This window comes from Carcharodon carcharias, chromosome 19, assembly GCF_017639515.1.
Source record: "Carcharodon carcharias isolate sCarCar2 chromosome 19, sCarCar2.pri, whole genome shotgun sequence".
Taxonomy (NCBI): Eukaryota; Metazoa; Chordata; class Chondrichthyes; order Lamniformes; family Lamnidae; genus Carcharodon; species Carcharodon carcharias.
In genome coordinates, this window is record NC_054485.1 from 21,491,539 (window position 1) to 21,507,154 (window position 15,616).

Sequence of the window (15,616 nt, forward strand, 5' to 3'; positions counted from 1 at the left end):
ACGTAGCCCTGTCATTTAAATTTTATTTAGTTACTTATACAATTCTCTTTGAAAGTTACTACTGAATGTGACACCTTTTTCAGGCAGTACTTCCTAGAATGCGACCACTGGCTGCGTCAAAAAAAGTTTCCCTCATGTCACTTATGATTCTTTCATCAATCGCCTTAAATCTGTGGTATTCTAGTTACCGACCGTTTACCCTTGTAAAACCTTTCATGATTTTGACCGTCTAATGTTTGACCACCACTAACAGGAAAGACCCTCAGCTTGACTGGCTGAAAGTAAACTGCATTGAGATGAATGGGGAGGGGAGTTGGGTGTTGTGGCGGGATTTTACTCCAGGCTTTGACGAGTTTCGGGCTGAGGCAGGTGAGCAGCCCTTTCCCAAAATTGACCAAGAGTTAACCTGAAAGTGGGCCGGTCGTGCACCTGAGTCAGAGGCTGTCAGGGAGAGCGAAGGATCTGCTGCTAAACCAAACGCTCTAGGCTCCTGTTGTTTTGGAGGTCTGACGAAACGAAAACTAGTTCCTAACTGTGCTTTGCCATTTGCACACCCACAACAATCCGGCTTGTTTATATTTAGACACTGTTCCCCCTTTTACAGTCAACAAACACCCATTCTGAACTCCTGTACCAGGAATTCCAAGATCCAGCTCGAAATTGGAGGTAAGTTTAAAATGACCTTTTCTAATCCTCCCAATTTTTGTATTTCTATGCATAGAATACATCGCATAATTTAGAAAAAAAGCTTAAATTAATGGATTATTATTTAAATCTCAAACTTTTAAACATATCACGAACAAGTCTCTCTAAAAGTTTAATTTGCATCAATGAACGATTGCTTTTTTAATTGAGCTGTTTTATATCTTTTATTTAATGCGTAGTGTTTCATTTTGAATTTGATGTATTTTATAAGATCTTTTTTCTTATTGAGTCATAAGCGGCCCCTGTGTTTTATTATGATTAATGGTTTGATTTGCTCGTTCTCCACTGTAACAGTCGGACACACTTGCAGTTCCCCGCGATGTTTCTAAGCCCGCTGAGAGTTCAGCTAACATTACCCACTGCTCGGCATAGTCACGAAACCTAACGGAACCGAGTGAATGAGAAGGATTCTGGCGGTACATTTAAAAAGTCAGTTGTTTAGCAATGAACCAAAATAAAATAAAATGAAAGCAAAATACCCCAGCCCTCGAAGTCTGAGATTAAGAACGGAAAATATTGGTAGTTTTAGTAAATTCTTCAGGGATGATTCAAGCAAGACAGAGAGTCTGTTGGTGGCTTCTCACACTGATATGTGATTTGGACATATTGGGAAAATCTTGTTTATCTTTTGACAGTTTTCATCGCTCCCAGCAATCTGTTCATTAAATTATACCCAGTTACGCAACCTTTGTGATGAGTGCGCCATCAGATCTATACGCTTGGCCTAAATAGCCAAGTGGTTATGGTACTGGGTTTGTAACCCCCAGATCAAGAGTTCAAATCTCACAATGGCAAACTGTGAAACATGTAACTTCATCTGAAACAGATGGAAACAGGTTTGTACTCGAAAGAGTATCAGATCTATACGCTTGGCCTAAATAGCCAAGTGGTTATGGTACTGGGTTTGTAACCCCAAGATCAAGAGTTCAAATCTCACAATGGCAAACTATGGAACAATGTGACTTCATCTAAAACAGATGGAAACAGGTTTGTACTCGAAAGAGTATCAGATCTATACATAGGCCTTCCGTGCTCGGTGGGCACCGCGGGGACTGGGGTGTTTTGTTGATCCCTTTAATCACATTTTGATTTAAAGTTTGTAAGTTTCCTTTAAACTTTGTTCTTGGTTTTATAGCTGACCTGAATTAGGGGCTGTTCCTGATTTATCCCAATTTTGTTGATTTGGTTTTCATTTAAAAGATTATCAGATCTATACATGGTCATCCTCCTGTTTAAATATAGTGTAATATGATTGCCCCATGATGACTGGTTTCTGTCATATTTCACTCTGTTCAGTTAAAATTAACAGTAATTGTGGAAATCCTTTTCTAATTCTGCGAAATGAGACGATGGGTCATGGCAGGTGGGATGCATTGCTGGGTTATCAGGATAGATGTGTCCTACGCAATGTATTATTCTGCTGCTAAAGCTACTAACATGTTTCATAGGGGCCTGTTCCTTTAAAGCCCTAAAGTCAAATTGCTGTGAATGGGCACATCTTGAGGTCAACTACTGTCAGTGCAGGGAACATTTCTTGTAACTACATAAAAATGGAGCCTGATATTTACAAAACTTTACCATATTTACTGACAAGACAATATATCTGCTATGTCAATCTACTTATAAAAATACCTTTAGCCTTAAATTCTTCTTTCAATTGAAGAAAACTTCAATTACTGACCCACTTTCTGATCAACCCTTGTTAATAGTATCAATTGAGGTTAAGTATGTACAGGTGGGAGGGTAGTGATTGGATGGTTATTTTAGTACATATGAAGAGATGCTTAGCCTACGGCCATATTAGGCTTGGCCTAAATAGCCAAGTGGTTATGGTATTGGATTTGTTAACTCCAAGATCAAGAGTTCAAATCTCATAATGGCAAATTATGAAACAATGTAACTTCATTTGAAACAGATGGAAACATGTTTATACTCAGAAGAGTTACGGCCATACTAGTCTGAAAACACCCCATCTCATCTGATCTCGGAAGCTAAGCAGACTCAGGCCTGGTTAGTACTTGGATGGGAGACCGCCTGGGAATACCAGGTGTAGTAGGCTTAGCCCCCTTTTAGCACTCTGCTCAATTCTCAATGGAAAAGAAAATTTGACAAAGGATAAAATGGGGTGATTGATTTGCCATCAATCAGTGCTGCTGCCCAAGACAAATTTCACCCCACTGAAACTGGGTCTAAGGTAACACTGCAGCAGTGTTATAAAGTTAATGGAAAATATGTGAAGAGATGCTTACTGACACAGGAGGAGGGTGGAATCTGGAGGTTTATACCTGTAATCTTTCACATTGTACATGATCAATTAAATTGCACTGCCTATACGACAAACCTGCATTTGTAAATCGACTGATCATGTACCTCAAAAATACCTTAGTGTTTCATACGCAAAGAATTATTTTGATGTGATGTGGCTGGTACAGAAGGAAATCGGGAGTTGGTTTCCACATATCAAAATGCTGCAAACAGTAATATAATGAATGATGATTTGATCTATGTTTGGTGATGTTGGTCGAGAGGTATATATGCCAAAAGAAAAATCTGGCTATCAGGAGTATATCACCCAACCCCTGCTGTAAGTCACTGTGGGTAAAGATGTGGGGAATTCAATTGCTACAAAATACACTTTATTTGTTCACGGGATGTGGATGTCGCTGGCTAGGCCAGCCAGCATTTATTGCCCTTGCTCAGAGGGCATTTAAGAGTCAACCACATTGCTGTGGGTCTGGAGTCACATGTCAGCCAAACCAGGTAAGGACAACAGATTTCCTTCCTTAAAGGGTATTAGTGAACCAGATGAGTTTTTATAACAACGGTTTCATGGTCATCATTAGACTTTTAATTCCACATTTTTATTAAATTCAAATTCCACCATCCGCCATGGCAGGATTTGAGCCTGGGTCCCCAGAGCATTACCCTGGGTCTCTGGATTACTAGCAATCCAGTGACAATACCACCATTGCTTCCCCTGTCTTATACAATGTTGGAAATGCTGCCCTTTGATAAGATGTAAAACTGAATTCCCATTTGCCAGTCCAATGGTTTGTGTCTCACATCTGTATTGAAGGGGAGCAAAAGGCTTTCTTTTTGTTTTGGCAATTATTCCTCTCAACCAACATGACCAAATATAGATCAAATCATCATTCATTATATTGCTGTTTGCAGCATTTTGATATGTGCCAACCAACTCCTGATTTCCTTGTGTTCCAGCCACATCACATCAAAGTAATTCTTTGTGTGTGAAACATTTCAAGATGTTTTTGAGGTACATGATCAGGTGATTTACAATTGCAAGTCATTTATAGGCTGTACAACTTAATTAATCATTTATAATGTTTTAATTGGAGAAACCTAAGTGATAGTATAGAACATTGAGTGAAAAAAGTCATAGGCGATATTAGATAAAGCAACAAATGGAGGATTAGTGCCACTTCACTTAAAAGTCAGTATATTGTGAAAGGAACTAACAATTAAGGCAGGTAAACAGTGTTAAAATCCAGGGAATGAATGAGTTTGAGCAGATTATAACCTAGCACTGTTTAAGGATATCAGCATGTACCAAAGTGCTTCATAGCTAATTAAGTACTTTTGAAGTATAGTAACATAGTGAAATGGGGCAACCAATTTGTGTGCAGCATGGTCCCACAAACAGCAATGAGACAAATGACCAGATAATCTGTTTAGCAATGTTGACAGGGGGATAAATATTGTTCGGGTCACTGGGGAGAACTCTCCTGCTCTTCTTTAAAAAAAAAATATCGTGGGATCTTAACATCCACCAGAGAGGGCATACAGCATCTTGGTTTAACATATCATTTGAGTAGAAGAGGGCTGGAATTTTCCAGGCCCCCCCCCCCCCCCCCCCCCCCCCCCCCCCCCCATTGGCAGGACCAGAAGGCTATTGAAGGGCGGAAATTTACTGTTACGTTGGGGTGGGGATGGGGCTGTAAGATGCGGCGAGCCATTCTAAACTCCATTGACTTCAGTGAGCACGGAAAATCCTGCTGTCCTAAAATTCGTCCGAAACCTCCGTTCACATTGGCGGGACCAGAAGATCTCACCGGCGTGAGGGGCTGGAGAATTCGGCCGAGGAGACCATAATCCGCAATACTTTGGTGCTCTGTTTGTATGCCTCACTTAGTATGTGGGATTAATGTTTCTGCTTTCTTTGATCCAATCTTTTTAACTATTGAATTTGAGAAGCTAAAAAATATTTCAATGTAAGTCCGGTAGTTTAGAAATTATACTATGTGATATAAGGCTGGGCATATTTGTAGTGAGTTTCTCCAAAAGCTGTTTTAACAGAAACATTGCAATAAATGAATCATAGAATGATTACATAGAAGGAGGCCATTTGGTCCACTGAGCTCATACAGACTCTCTTCAAGTGCCATTAAATTGTCCCATTCCCTTACCATCAACTGAGCCAGAACTGACACTTATAATAATAATTTATTAATTGATGAATATTACAAATCCCTGTTTCCTAAATTTCATTTGATTATAATTTACAGCAGATTTTGAAGTTGAATTGATAGTCAACAAAATTTGGCCTGTGGATGTTGGACTCCTATGAACATGATATACCCAATGCCTCAAATTCCTATTGATTGGGACCTGCTTGTCACCCACTTATTCAGATTTCATTGGGATTAATATGATTGGCATTGAAGTTGCTGTCACTCAGTCTCCTGGCACCATACAGCATCATGACAGCATCATCATGCAAAACAACATGAAGCAAATGCACTCCTTGGGGACTAAGATTCAAAAAAATCAGTGCCTGTTATATTCAAACATCCAAAGAATAGGAGGCAACAGAAAATAAAATTGGGTGGAATGTGAAACAGGCAGTCGAGACTCAACAGCCTGCCTTGTGCTAGCACCTGACAAATTTTACCAGCATAGAATCAAAGGGCAGAATTTTTCGTCCGGCATGTGGGTGCATGCCTGACCCGCTTGAGCATGAAATAACGTATGGTGACATGGGCGAGCATCCTGACGTCTGCGCGCACTCGCACAATATTTCGGTCGGGGGAATGCGCGAGAGTCGGAAGTGCACCCGCCGACAATTAAGAGGCCTATTAAGGCCATTAAAGTTGTAATTAACGGAATTTCTTGTAGCCCGCCAAATGTTACAGGTGTGGGAATCGGCCAGGCGGCCTTTGCATTTTTCAGGAAGCCTCAGCCAAGGGCGGGATGAGGTTTCCATTATCAAATGAAAAAGAAATGTTTGTACAGAATTTTTATCTTGCATAAGTACAGGTGACTGATTTTGATGTGTGGGCATTTTTTGGGGGAATTCTTTTTTTATTGCATTTAAGTTCTTCAGCTCCCTGAGGCAGCTCTCTGCCTTCAAGGAGCTTTCACTCCACGCTCCCCAGTGCCCACGCTGACTTCAGCGCTCGCCCTCCTCCTGCCCCAACTCCAGCAGCGTGGAGCTTCTCAGCGCCCTCTTCACTCTAGCTGGGTGTTAATTGGCCAGCTAGAATGAAATTGCGGTCAGGGGCCGATCGCGGTTGGGGGTCCTTTCCCCAGCTGCTCCTGGGCGCACCGATTGTGGGCAGCTACTGAACTAAAAATCCTGCCCAAAGAGTTTTACAACATAGACACATGCCATTTGGCTAATCATAATTTCTCAGAAAGAACAATCCATTCTCCTGGCCTTTACCCCTTTGACTCGCCAACCCTGTGCTGGCTCATTGGCACTTAGTTCCATTCCTCTGTCTTTCTCCCATACATTTTAAAATCATTCTCTTTCAAATATCTCTTCCCTTTTAAAAGTTCTCATGAATTCTGCTCCCAGCATTGCGTCTAGTAGAACTTCCTACATATTAAACTCTCTGTGTAACAAAAATAAATTCCCCAGCTGTGTCCTGTATTCTCTCAGCGTTGTCTTAAAATTATGACCTCCAGTTACCCATTCACCAACAAGTGACCCTAACCTTTTTCCTTTTGAGTTGACCAAAACCTCAACCCAATCTTCTGTTAAACTTTTTTGTAGTCATGAACAGAGTCCTCGGGTGTAATTTGAACCTGAATCATGGGGCAAAACTGGATGATTCACAGTTCATCTGGAGACTCCCCCAAGATCCTCAGGGTAGTTTCCTAGGCTGGCCGGCCTTCAGCTGCTTCATCAATGACCTTCCTTCCATCATGAGTTTAGAGATGGGATGTTCACTGATGATTGCACGATGTTCAGCACCATTCATCACTCCTCAGATACTGAAGCAGTTCATGTCCAAATTCAGCAAGACCTGGACAATATCCAAGCTTTGCACCATACAAGTGCCGGCTAACGACCATCTCCAACAAAAGAAAATCTAACCATCACCCCTTGACATTCAATGGTACTATGGTGGAGGTAGTAGCATAGTGGTATTGTCACTGGACTATTAATCCAGCGACACAGAGCAATGAAAAGCTCTGGGGATCCAGCTTCAAATCCTGGCTGATGAAATTTGAATTCAATTTTTTAAAAAAATCTGGAATTAAAAGTCTAGTGATGACCATGAAACCATTGTTGTTAAGACTCACCTGGTTCACTAATGGAAATCGGCTGTCCTTACCTGGTCTGGCCTACATGTGACTCCAGACCCAGAGCAATGTGGTTGACTCCTAAATGGCCTAGCAAGCCACTCAGTTCTCAAAGGCAATTAAGGGTGGGCAATAAATGCTTTCCTAGCCAGCGACACCCACATCCCATGAAAGAATAAAAAAAGAGTTTGTCATTTCCACAATGGGGAAGTCAACAGGATGAGAGGTAAAACAGCTGGCTGATTTGTTATCACCATTATCCCCACGCCATCCCCACCTTGTTTCTCTGGCCTATCCTCATGACTGAAGCCCTGAAGCCTTTCCTCTCTAGTTATCACCTCGATGAGTATCTACTGCACTCTCTTCATGGCCTTGGCATCCTCCCTAAAGTAAGGCTTCCACAACTTGTCTCAAAATTCTAACTGTGGCCTAAACATTGCAGTTACCAAGAGAGGTTCAGACAATTCAAGAACAGAATCAGTGCTGTTGGGTGGAAATTAATATTATGTTTTCATATTCCTAAGGCAGGAGATTGAAAGTACAAGACTTAGAGAGAGGAGCAGAGGGTCAGGGAAGTCGATTGCTGAATGAAATGTCTGAACTAGAGAGTAGAGAAATTTGATTAACAGATCTACTGTTTAATTGAGACCATTGGCTCAGAGTTCCAGCATGCTGATGGTGCAGTAGGTATTTTTATTTTTAAAGAGCAACATTCCTTGAACTCAGTAACAATATTCTTACTGTGCCAGTGTAGTGACAAAGACTTACAGGATAATTTAATGAACTTGCACTCTGGCATGGAGCTCCACCCAGTGAGAGCATCTTAACGGGAAGTGAACTGTGAGCCAGAATTACTGATATGATCCTCAGTCTATTGCTCATAAAATTACCCGAATCAAAGATAAATTTGATCCAATATTTCAAAATGCCCAAGGTGACGAGCAAAGGTGGAGCTCGGTTTTTCTATAAGCTAGGGGACTTTTTATGTTTAATAATGTGAAGTACCTCAACACTTGCTGTTCCAATTTTCCATCAACTGCTCCCAGAGCAGGTACAGCATGGGTCAGAGTAAAGCTCCTTCTATACTGTCCAACCAAACACACTTTGGGCAGGTACAGCACAGGTTAGATACAAAGTAAAACTCCATCTGCAATGTTCCTTCAAACACTCCCAGGACAGGTTACAACATGGGTTAGACACATAGTAAAATTGAGGTGTTTAAGATGATTATGGAAGTTAATAGTTTCTCTGTTTGCCCTATTTCCTCTGGTGGGAATCTTTAAAAAATGGGAGCATAACCCTAAAATTAAATCTTGGCCATTGAGCATGATGTCTGGAAGCACTTCTTCACACAATTGGTAATAGAAACCTGGGGTTTCTCCAAAACACTGAAGCTGGGGGTGAACAGCTGTCAATTGAAAATGTCAAAACTGAGATTGATAGAGTGTTGGAACTAAGGCAAAGAGATGGAGTTAAGATAAAGATCAATCACAAGATAACTGAACGGCAGAACAGACTCAAAGGGCTGAACAACCTACTTCTCCTTAGGACAGTATAGGTATTGGACTAGACTTGGCACTGGGGTACTGAACCAAATAGCCTCACTGTAATTTTTATGGTTCTATGAAGAATGACCACATACTTTGGATTTTTGAGACCACCAGTCGCTAGAATTGCAACCCTCTAAGAATCTGTTTCTTCATTGCAGGGGCATTTCACCTCCTGAGAAATAATTGCCGCAACGTTTGTTAAAAACAGTTAAGATTTTCTTGCCCTGGCTGCCCCATCTCTCACAGAAGAAAACATAGAAATATTGAAAGTAGATTAGTAATCTTTTAAGTGAAGCAAAAGCCCCAGGGGAATTGTCTTCACCTCTGAGCTCTCTCACCGACAACCAGTCTGAAAGGATCAAAAGAGTGAATGGAGCTGTAAATAAGCCGTATCATGCTACACACACACTTGGAGCTGAATCATGTTTAGGGGAAGTCCATGTAATATTATGCACTAATGCCCAGTTTACTTTTGCCTGAGTGAATTGGCTTCCCAACGACGATGGTGGTCTCAGAGGCTTTTCTGTTGTGATAACCAAATGGCTTCCGAAGTGAGATGAAAGCCTAATGGTGGTTTGGAAATCAGTGAGCTGAAGTGATGATCACTCCACTAATGACTGGGCTGGGACTTTGTGGGTATTTTGCAATTCATTTGGAGAGAAGGATGCGCAAGCTAGCTACTGTTTGACAGGAATCCCCAACATTATTTTGATCAAAGCCCTTGTTGATAAAGCTTCTAGGGAACCAGTATTTTGGAACTGAAGCACGATGCATCAAACATGATGGGAAATGGTTAGAGAAGGAAAGACTTGTGGAAGCATGTAAATCCCAGGCCTCAGGGAAACTAGTGAAAAGAAATCTTCAGGTTGAAGGTAAGTGTTTCCCCTGGTCCACCAAGCTCGTCCCTACATCTCGCCATTCTCCCCCCGCAGGGGTTGGAGATCAGATCCCCTCCCAGGCCCCTCCAATGCTCCCATTAGCAGCAGCAGGTGACTTCCCAGTGGCTGCAGGCTACGGCCTGCTCAAAGGTATTTTTTAAATCATTCATGGGATGTGGGCATCGCTGGCTAGGCCAGCATTTATTGCCCATCCAGCATTGTTCAGAGGGCATTTAAGAGTCAACCACAGTCACATGTAGGCCAGGCCAGACCAGACCAGGTAAGGACAGCAGATTTCCTTTCCTAAAGGGCATTAGTGAACCAGATTACTTTTTACAACAATTGACAATGGGAACGTTTGAAGACTCTGGGTCTATACTTGATGGAGTTTAGAAGGATGAGGGGGGATCTGATTGAAACTTGCAGAATACTGAAAGGCCTGGATAGAGTGGACATGGGGAAGATGTTTCCATTAGTAGGAGAGACTAGGACCTGAGGGCACAGCCTCAGAGTAAAGGGAAAACCTTTTAGAACAGAGATGAGGAGAAACGTCTTTAGCCAGAGAGTGGTGAATCTATGGAATTCATTGCCACAGAAGGCTGTGGAGGCCAGGTCATTAAGTGTATTTAAGACCGAGATAGATAGGTACTTGATTGGTAAGGGGATCAAAGGTTACGAGGAGAAGGCGGGAGAATGGTGTTGAGAAACTTATCAGCCATGATTGAATGGTGGAGCAGACTCGATGGGCCGAATGGCCTAATTTCTGCTCCTATGTCTTATGGTCTTATGGTCTCAGGGTCATCACTAAACTTCTAATTCTAGATTTTTATTGAATTCAAATTCTACCATCTGCTGTGGCGGGATTTGAAAGATAGTGTTGGTCATCACATCTTTCATTCACCATCACATCACTTAGTTTTGCATGTTTTAAGTGCCAATGAGTAATACGTGTGTTGGTCATAATGGGCTAACAGTGCTGGTGAAAAATAATCCATATGCAACATGACTGCACATAACAAAAATGCAACTTAATTCTGATTAAATAACTGGTTTTGCCATATCTCAATGTACAGCATGGCACAGTACAGAAATATTCAGTGAAAGGGTCGTTCATTGTGGGACCTCAATTTATTCATACCCTTTTTCTCCAAATAGGGAACCAGTTAGTTTGAATTAGTATTTGATCAGCATGTTTGGCTAGTGCAATGAATGACTCAATATTACGATACACGGAAGTAATTCAAACTAAAGAAATGTTGTGAATGTGTGGGGAATACCAATTAGATTTCCTTTGAGGTAGAGGAGTGTGTCTGGGTGTTACTTAAAGACACTTTAGAATATCTCTCTTAGAGCCTATCTTATGCAATTCAGTATGGGGTGGTCCATTTTTAAACCTTCATTCACACATGATGTTCAAAGAAGCCTAATGGGAACTTGGTGGAATGGGATAGGATACTGTTCTTTTATATTCTGGGCACCGCACCTCAGGCAAGGTATATTAGCTTTGGAGTGGGTGAGTCGCAGATTCAGCAGAATCTAAAGTTAGATTATTGGCACCTTCCACCTTTTCCTTCATGCAGCAGAAAGCTGGATCCTCCCTCCCCTCCACCACCACCACCTCTCCTAACCCTCAGCAAGTCAAACATCCCTTCACCCAGTTGCCCCGCAGAAGATATAGGATATGCATGCTTTCCTTCAGACAGATGCCTCTAACCCCCAGAATGGCCCAATGGATACCTGCAGCGTGTTACAGACAGGAAGGCCTCAGATACAGTCCCTTTAGTGACAGGAAGGGAACAGTTAGGCATGTCTGCCATATCTAATCATAGGAACATAGATGCAGGAGGAGGCCATTCAGCCCCTTGAGCCTGTTCCACCATTCAATTAGATCATGGCTGATTTGTCCATTATCTCCATCTACCTGTCTTGGTTTTGCAATCCTTAATACCCCTGCTTAACAAAAGTACACTGAGCACAGTTTTGAAATTTTCAAATTTTGAACCTCAGCCTCAGCAGCTTTATGGAGGACAGAGTTCCAAATCTCCACTACCCATTGTGTGAAAAATGCTTCTTGACATCAGCTCTCGAATGGTCTCGTTTTAAGGTTATTCCCCCTTGTTCTGGACTTCACCAAAGGAAATAATTTCTATCTACCCTATCAACATCTGAAACACTTCAGTTAGATCACCCCTTAATCTTCTATATTGAAAAAATATAGTCCTAGGACAGAATTTGCAGGAGGGGTGGGACTGTAAAATGTAGCGAGCCATTCAAAAGTCCATTGGTTTAGGCAGGACTGTAAAATTCTGCCCGCATAAAATTCTGCCCCTAGTCTATGCAAACTGTCCCCATGATTTAACCCTTTTAGCCCCAGTATCATTCTGATGAATCTACACTGCACCCCCTCCAAGACCTGTATATTCTTCCCGAGGTGCAGTGGCTGGAACTGAAGTTAGTATTCTGTATGGGGGTCTAACCTTTATATTATTGTATTGCAGGATGGAATAGTTTCAATGATTTCTGATGACTGCTAGCAATAAACACTAACATTTATTTTAACATATTTACAGATTATGGAGAACAGTCTTACAGGCTTCTGACCATGCTTGCTTTCCTCATACATTCACTTTTGACTGCCCAGAGTCTCATCATGTGTATATGTCACTCCCTTCTATGACATCATAGACTATATTGTACTTAACCCTTTATGAAACTTAGTCTAACTTACTCCATTATACTACATCTCCCTGCAAGTCTCTATTCAGACTTCAACATTCTCTAATGTTCCTGGAAACCCATGCTTCAGTCTCCTCATCATTCTGAACATTTTAGTGTTTTGAAGTCTCATTTAAATGTAGCCTCATTTTGCTCTCTTAGGTAAATGTCATTTCTTTCTCTCTCCATGTTCTCTTCTTGTTCTCTCTTCTCTCTCCTTCCTCTATTTTTTTGAGATTCTCACCTCCTCTTACACTGATAACTATTATGATGCCTTCACCAGTCTACCCTACCTTGTTCTCCTCTTGTTTGGAATAAGGCATTCCCTGTTGTTGGTCCTCTGGACGTTGTTGAACAGAATTTGAACTAGTAGATGGTTTGGGATCACCTGCTTCAGTGTCTTCTTTCATTTATGATTATTGAGACCTCCCTGTTCTCTGGTTTTTATTCTGTTGCTCAATTATGATCAAAGCTCTTCTGTTTGTTCTCACTGTGCCTTGTTCCATCTGGATGACATAAGATCATGGATGTGATGATTTCTCCACTGTTTTGCCAAATCTCAGTTGATCTCTGATCCAAACCTGTTCTCCCTGTCGAATGTTCTTGCTCTGAGACTTGTACATGTGATACACCTGGATATCATTTGTTCTAATAACTTTGACAGACCCAGCCACCAAACCGAATATCATGCTTTGGTTTTGCACTTGGTAATAGCTAAATGAACTTGATGTAGACATTGTATTATTTCAAGTGTCAATGCTTTTGGGATTACTATTCTATCATTGTATACTAGTAAATCAATGATCACTGTCAGACATGCTCTCTGCTCAAAATATGATCTCAAGATGGGACTATGTGGTGTACATGCAGGCCATCCTCCAACTGGGAATGTACAGACTGTCATGATAGCAAACACCTCGACTTCTTCCACAAATGCAGTGGCCGGGATTTTCCAGCCCTGTCATGATGGGACCTGCCGCCGGAGATTCAGTGGCCTAGACAAGAGTTAATTGACTTCCAGTGGGACTGGACGATCCCAGTAGCAGGAGGGGGCGGAAAATCCCACCCAACATCACATTTTTCTGGGTTCTCTGTTTCAATGCATCTCCTGTACTCTGTTGTTTCCTTTAACATAAACCATATGAGTATCAAATCTCCTTAATCTTAGCTTAAATCTTTGAACTCTTGATGATGTCGCTGCAAGTTCTTTTCAATTCAATAGTGTAACCAAAGTTTTATGATGTGTTTCTATCATAATGTGAAGAACTGAGATGTGGTCAGCAATTTTCTCACATGCTCATGTGGCTGCTAATGCTTGCTTTTTGATTACTGCATTTCTCTTCTCTGTATCTGTTAATGAATGTGATGCATAATAGATTGATTTGCTTTTTTCATCTCTTTGTACCTGAAGAAGTAATGTCCCCGATCCTGTAGAGGATGTGTCCACTGCAAGAATTGTCGGTAACTTTAGGTCATAATGTGGTAATATCTCTGATGACATCAACCCCTCGAATGATTTCTGATGTGCTTCCTCCCAACATTATTCATTATCTTGGCATAACAACTAGTGTAGTAGCTCTTTGAGCTCTGTTAAGATTTTCAGGAATTTTGCCCCTGGATTCACCATTTCCATGAACCTTTGTAACTCAGTGATGTTCCTTGGAGCTGGAAACTCTTTTATAATTCTGGTCTTCGGATCTTTATTCCTGATGTATTCACTATGTGACCAAGAAATCTGATTGTTGGTTGTGAAAATTCACACTTATTGCTGAGTGTCAATCCTGCCTCTTATATTCTTCTCAGCACTGCTCTCACTCTCACGTCATGCTCAGCCTGAGTGGGCCCATGTATCAATACCTCATCCATGTGGCAAACAACTCTGTGTAAGCCCTCTAAAAACATTGACATTGTTTGTTGAAAGATCACTGGTGCTGGTGTCATTCCAAAGTGTAACCTGGTAAAACAGAATCTTACAAATAGTGTTATGAAAGTTGAGAAGCTTGGACTCCTCTTCTAGTGGTATTTGCCAGGATCCACTGTTAGAGTCGAATTTAGAGAAGAAGGGGTCTTCTCTAATATTCCTAAACTCTCGTCTACTGATACCATTGGATGGATCTCTTTCACAGCTTTATTGAGTTATGTGAGATCAACACATATTCTTATGGAACTATTTGGCTTTGGACCAGGACTGACCCTGAGCATCTTGGCTCTTTCAAATGACTCCTTGTCTTACCAATATGTTGACCCCTTTCTTTACCTTTGGGAGTAAAGAGTGTGGAACCTTTCTGGGTGCAGATAGCATGTTGGTGTTGCTTCTGGGCTTGGTGTTATAGGATATGCTGTTTTTAGCTCACCAATCCTATAAATAGCTTTGGATATTCTGCTCTGAAGTCTCTTGGTTGACCTTCAGAATTTTTTATTTATTTTCTACAAATTAGATTATGTTCCATACATGCCTTTCTACTTAAAAGTGAACTTCAGTAATTACTTTCTCTCTGTGTTGTAAAGTAGCTGTTAATTCTCCCAGACCCTTCAGCTCTATTCCTCCTGATCTGTGTAGTTTTTTGTAGGATGGTTGAAGAACTCTCGTTATTCCCGTTATTCAGCATCTGAAGGAACTGAAACTACTGCGCCAGTATCTAATTTAAAATGTGTCTTATAACTTTCCACTAGGATCTCTGCACTCTATTGTTTCCACATACTTCTTTAATCTCTCCCAAGAGGGCTATCTCAATGTCTTGTGAATCTTCAACTTCATGGACTCTGTTTCCTTTTAAAACTTTTTCTTTTTGAGTGCTCTGCCTGTCTTTCCTACTGCAAGATACTGCCTGAAAATGCCCCATCTTTTATCACCAATGGCATTGTGCATCTTGGGTGGGATAATTCTCTCGCCCATAACTTTCTCTTCCACACCAGCAACCGTTAGTCTGGGCTGCTGCCATTAATTGCTTTTTATGCCACATGTGTCCCCTTCTCTCCATTTTCCCTTTTTTATGTTTGATGAATTCAACTATCTGTTAATTTGGGATTTGGGCTCTCTCTCTCTCTTTTTTCCCCCAGACAACTGATCAGTTTTTCCTCCTGATCTTGGCTTGCCTACTTAATTGAATCACCTGCGCTAGTGTCAAATCTCCTTGGGACTGCAAATGATCTGATAATGCATCATCCTACTCCAACAACTATTCTGTCGCAGATTAACTCCTCTTTCAGATTACCATGCTC

General features: G+C 41.3%; 1 protein-coding gene and 1 non-coding gene across 3 annotated transcripts in view; both read left to right on the top strand.

Moving 5' to 3' along the window:
- The first annotated feature begins 559 nt into the window (after positions 1-559).
- Positions 560-15,616, top strand: part of LOC121292006 (PR domain zinc finger protein 1-like) — a 115,569-nt gene continuing 100,512 nt past the window's right edge. The window contains exons 1-2 of one of the 2 annotated variants that reach the window (XM_041213742.1): positions 601-666; positions 1,000-1,134. The gene's annotated coding sequence lies outside the window, so the exon portion shown is untranslated. Of the gene's footprint in view, positions 667-999; positions 1,135-15,616 lie in introns of both variants that reach the window. The other variant, XM_041213744.1, reaches the window with a different exon arrangement.
- Positions 2,646-2,764, top strand: LOC121292063. Its single transcript, XR_005946183.1, has one exon. It is a non-coding gene; the product is annotated as a 5S ribosomal RNA (ribosomal RNA).